The sequence below is a fragment of the Acipenser ruthenus genome, chromosome 5 (genome assembly GCF_902713425.1).
Source record: "Acipenser ruthenus chromosome 5, fAciRut3.2 maternal haplotype, whole genome shotgun sequence".
Lineage (NCBI taxonomy): Eukaryota > Metazoa > Chordata > Actinopteri > Acipenseriformes > Acipenseridae > Acipenser > Acipenser ruthenus.
In genome coordinates, this window is record NC_081193.1 from 31938677 (window position 1) to 31944676 (window position 6000).

The window sequence follows — 6000 nt, forward strand, 5'->3', positions numbered from 1 at the left end:
GACTTAAAGTCATACCTTTGAAGTCATAATGCATTGCAAGTGTTATTAGGGAATGTTGTGCTGTGTTTTCAAGCGCTTCAATGTGCTGCTCTGCAAGGTTTGGAGACAGCGGGTGCGTTCACGGAGATCACGAGCAGCCGGAGATCAAGAGCAGCCGCCGCAGGGGAGGGATACCATGGTAAATAGGTTACCTATTTACCTATTTACCATGGTATCTCTCCCCTGGGTGCGTTGTGTTTTCGTGAGCAATAATGCAGGAAAGCAGCGGGCGGGATGGCGAGCTTGTCCTGCTGCTCCAACACAAGCTACCTTAAGAGCCGGTACGATGCGGGCAATGGGTGAAGTTCGTCAAGAGTACTGCATAAAAAAACGAGTGTGTTGTCGTGGCAGTTGGTGATCAAAGAAATAAAACAAAATAAAATCAATAAATAATAATGTCATAGACTTAAAGTCATACCTTTGAAGTCATAATGCATTGCAAGTGTTATTAGGGAATGTTGTGCTGTGTTTTCAAGCGCTTCAATGTGCTGCTCTGCAAGGTTTGGAGACAGCGGGTGCGTTCACGGAGATCATGAGCAGCCGGAGATCAAGAGCAGCCGCCGCAGGGGAGGGATACCATGGTAAATAGGTTACCTATTTACCATGGTATCTCTCCCCTGGGTGCGTTGTGTTTTCGTGAGCAATAATGCAGGAAAGCAGCGGGCGGGATGGCGAGCTTGTCCTGCTGCTCCGACACAAGCTACCTTAAGAGCCGGTACGATGCGGGCAATGGGTGAAGTTCGTCAGGAGTACTGCATAAAAAAACGAGTGTGTTGTCTTGGCAGTTGGTGATCAAAGAAATAAAACAAAATAAAATCAATAAATTATAATGTCATAGACTTAAAGTCATACCTTTGAAGTCATAATGCATTGCAAGTGTTATTAGGGAATGTTGTGTTGTGTTTTCAAGCGCTTCAATGTGCTGCTCTGCAAGGTTTGGAGACAGCGGGTGCGTTCACGGAGATCACGAGCAGCCGGAGATCAAGAGCAGCCGCCGCAGGGGAGGGATACCATGGTAAATAGGTTACCTATTTACCATGGTATCTCTCCCCTGGGTGCGTTGTGTTTTCGTGAGCAATAATGCAGGAAAGCAGCGGGCGGGATGGCGAGCTTGTCCTGCTGCTCCAACACAAGCTACCTTAAGAGCCGGTACGATGCGGGCAATGGGTGAAGTTCGTCAGGAGTACTGCATAAAAAAACGAGTGTGTTGTCGTGGCAGTTGGTGATCAAAGAAATAAAACAAAATAAAATCAATAAATAATAATGTCATAGACTTAAAGTCATACCTTTGAAGTCATAATGCATTGCAAGTGTTATTAGGGAATGTTGTGCTGTGTTTTCAAGCGCTTCAATGTGCTGCTCTGCAAGGTTTGGAGACAGCGGGTGCGTTCACGGAGATCATGAGCAGCCGGAGATCAAGAGCAGCCGCCGCAGGGGAGGGATACCATGGTAAATAGGTTACCTATTTACCATGGTATCTCTCCCCTGGGTGCGTTGTGTTTTCGTGAGCAATAATGCAGGAAAGCAGCGGGCGGGATGGCGAGCTTGTCCTGCTGCTCCAACACAAGCTACCTTAAGAGCCGGTACGATGCGGGCAATGGGTGAAGTTCGTCAGGTGTACTGCATAAAAAAAACGAGTGTGTTGTCGTGGCAGTTGGTGATCAAAGAAATAAAACAAAATAAAATCAATAAATAATAATGTCATAGACTTAAAGTCATACCTTTGAAGTCATAATTCAAACTCAACCTCTCTAAATCTGACCTCCTTTTCTTTCCCTCCTCCTCCCCCTCCTCTGATCTCTCCATCTCTGTTCCTCTGGAATCTACCACACTCTCTCCCTCTTCCTCAGCTAAGAACCTTGGAGTCACCCTGGACCCCTGCCTCTCTTATTCCCAGCACATCTCCACTCTGGCACGCACTTGCCGATTCTTCCTGAGCAACATCCGAAGAATCCGACCCTTCCTCACCAACTATGCTACCCAGCTCCTGGTCCAGGCCCTGGTACTCTCCCGCCTAGACTACTGCAACTCCCTCCTGGCTGGCCTCCCTGCGTCTGCCACCCGTCCGCTCCAGCTCATCCAGAACTCTGCTGCCCGCCTAGTGTTCTCTCTGCCTCGCTTCGCCCACGCTACTCCACTACTCCGCTCGCTCCACTGGCTCCCGATCACCGCTCGCATCCAGTTCAAGACTCTTGTACTAGCCTACAGATGCCTTGACCAGTCTGCACCCAGCTACCTCCAGACCCTCATCTCTCCCTACACCCCCACTCGACCTCTCCGCTCCGCCTGCACTAGAAGACTAGCTCTACCACCGCTACGCTCCCCTGCCTCCAAAGCCCGCTCCTTCTCCACCCTTGCTCCGCAGTGGTGGAATGACCTTCCTACAGATGTCCGGACTGCCCAGTCCCTGACCACATTCCGGCGCCTCCTTAAGACTCACCTCTTCAAAGAGCACCTGTAGAACTCCTCTGTTTGTATCCTGGGACACTATCACCCTTCATGTAAATGTGCTTTATTTTGCTCTTATCAGCCCCTATTTTACTGCATTTAATCCTGTACTTCAGAATACTGTAATCTGCCAAGTTTTTAACCTGTAGTACTTTGTATTTAATCACATCCTGATGTAACTATCACTATTTAAACATATCCTGATGTAACTATCACTATTACCTGCTGTATTATTGAATTGTGGTTTGTCAAACTTGTACTTTACTTGAACTAAAGTTATTGTATTTCTTGCTCTTATTGTATTACTTGTATTGTAACGCTTGAAATGTTTTTGCTTACGATTGTAAGTCGCCCTGGATAAGGGCGTCTGCTAAGAAATAGATAATAATAATAATAAAAAAATAATAATAATAATGCATTGCAAGTGTTATTAGGGAATGTTGTGCTGTGTTTTCAAGCGCTTCAATGTGCTGCTCTGCAAGGTTTGGAGACAGCGGGTGCGTTCACGGAGATCATGAGCAGCCGGAGATCAAGAGCAGCCGCCGCAGGGGAGGGATACCATGGTAAATAGGTTACCTATTTACCATGGTATCTCTCCCCTGGGTGCGTTGTGTTTTCGTGAGCAATAATGCAGGAAAGCAGCGGGCGGGATGGCGAGCTTCTCCTGCTGCTCCAACACAAGCTATCTTAAGAGCCGGTACGATGCGGGATAGGTTACCTATTTACCATGGTATCTCTCCCCTGGGTGCGTTGTGTTTTCGTGAGCAATAATGCAGGAAAGCAGCGGGCGGGATGGCGAGCTTGTCCTGCTGCTCCGACACAAGCTACCTTAAGAGCCGGTACGATGCGGGCAATGGGTGAAGTTCGTCAGGAGTACTGCATAAAAAAACGAGTGTGTTGTCTTGGCAGTTGGTGATCAAAGAAATAAAACAAAATAAAATCAATAAATTATAATGTCATAGACTTAAAGTCATACCTTTGAAGTCATAATGCATTGCAAGTGTTATTAGGGAATGTTGTGTTGTGTTTTCAAGCGCTTCAATGTGCTGCTCTGCAAGGTTTGGAGACAGCGGGTGCGTTCACGGAGATCACGAGCAGCCGGAGATCAAGAGCAGCCGCCGCAGGGGAGGGATACCATGGTAAATAGGTTACCTATTTACCATGGTATCTCTCCCCTGGGTGCGTTGTGTTTTCGTGAGCAATAATGCAGGAAAGCAGCGGGCGGGATGGCGAGCTTGTCCTGCTGCTCCAACACAAGCTACCTTAAGAGCCGGTACGATGCGGGCAATGGGTGAAGTTCGTCAGGAGTACTGCATAAAAAAACGAGTGTGTTGTCGTGGCAGTTGGTGATCAAAGAAATAAAACAAAATAAAATCAATAAATAATAATGTCATAGACTTAAAGTCATACCTTTGAAGTCATAATGCATTGCAAGTGTTATTAGGGAATGTTGTGCTGTGTTTTCAAGCGCTTCAATGTGCTGCTCTGCAAGGTTTGGAGACAGCGGGTGCGTTCACGGAGATCATGAGCAGCCGGAGATCAAGAGCAGCCGCCGCAGGGGAGGGATACCATGGTAAATAGGTTACCTATTTACCATGGTATCTCTCCCCTGGGTGCGTTGTGTTTTCGTGAGCAATAATGCAGGAAAGCAGCGGGCGGGATGGCGAGCTTGTCCTGCTGCTCCAACACAAGCTACCTTAAGAGCCGGTACGATGCGGGCAATGGGTGAAGTTCGTCAGGTGTACTGCATAAAAAAAACGAGTGTGTTGTCGTGGCAGTTGGTGATCAAAGAAATAAAACAAAATAAAATCAATAAATAATAATGTCATAGACTTAAAGTCATACCTTTGAAGTCATAATTCAAACTCAACCTCTCTAAATCTGACCTCCTTTTCTTTCCCTCCTCCTCCCCCTCCTCTGATCTCTCCATCTCTGTTCCTCTGGAATCTACCACACTCTCTCCCTCTTCCTCAGCTAAGAACCTTGGAGTCACCCTGGACCCCTGCCTCTCTTATTCCCAGCACATCTCCACTCTGGCACGCACTTGCCGATTCTTCCTGAGCAACATCCGAAGAATCCGACCCTTCCTCACCAACTATGCTACCCAGCTCCTGGTCCAGGCCCTGGTACTCTCCCGCCTAGACTACTGCAACTCCCTCCTGGCTGGCCTCCCTGCGTCTGCCACCCGTCCGCTCCAGCTCATCCAGAACTCTGCTGCCCGCCTAGTGTTCTCTCTGCCTCGCTTCGCCCACGCTACTCCACTACTCCGCTCGCTCCACTGGCTCCCGATCACCGCTCGCATCCAGTTCAAGACTCTTGTACTAGCCTACAGATGCCTTGACCAGTCTGCACCCAGCTACCTCCAGACCCTCATCTCTCCCTACACCCCCACTCGACCTCTCCGCTCCGCCTGCACTAGAAGACTAGCTCTACCACCGCTACGCTCCCCTGCCTCCAAAGCCCGCTCCTTCTCCACCCTTGCTCCGCAGTGGTGGAATGACCTTCCTACAGATGTCCGGACTGCCCAGTCCCTGACCACATTCCGGCGCCTCCTTAAGACTCACCTCTTCAAAGAGCACCTGTAGAACTCCTCTGTTTGTATCCTGGGACACTATCACCCTTATGTAAATGTGCTTTATTTTGCTCTTATCAGCCCCTATTTTACTGCATTTAATCCTGTACTTCAGAATACTGTAATCTGCCAAGTTTTTAACCTGTAGTACTTTGTATTTAATCACATCCTGATGTAACTATCACTATTTAAACATATCCTGATGTAACTATCACTATTACCTGCTGTATTATTGAATTGTGGTTTGTCAAACTTGTACTTTACTTGAACTAAAGTTATTGTATTTCTTGCTCTTATTGTATTACTTGTATTGTAACGCTTGAAATGTTTTTGCTTACGATTGTAAGTCGCCCTGGATAAGGGCGTCTGCTAAGAAATAGATAATAATAATAATAAAAAAATAATAATAATAATGCATTGCAAGTGTTATTAGGGAATGTTGTGCTGTGTTTTCAAGCGCTTCAATGTGCTGCTCTGCAAGGTTTGGAGACAGCGGGTGCGTTCACGGAGATCATGAGCAGCCGGAGATCAAGAGCAGCCGCCGCAGGGGAGGGATACCATGGTAAATAGGTTACCTATTTACCATGGTATCTCTCCCCTGGGTGCGTTGTGTTTTCGTGAGCAATAATGCAGGAAAGCAGCGGGCGGGATGGCGAGCTTGTCCTGCTGCTCCAACACAAGCTACCTTAAGAGCCGGTACGATGCGGGCAATGGGTGAAGTTCGTCAGGAGTACTGCATAAAAAAACGAGTGTGTTGTCGTGGCAGTTGGTGATCAAAGAAATAAAACAAAATAAAATCAATAAATAATAATGTCATAGACTTAAAGTCATACCTTTGAAGTCATAATGCATTGCAAGTGTTATTAGGGAATGTTGTGCTGTGTTTTCAAGCGCTTCAATGTGCTGCTCTGCAAGGTTTGGAGACAGCGGGTGCGTTCACG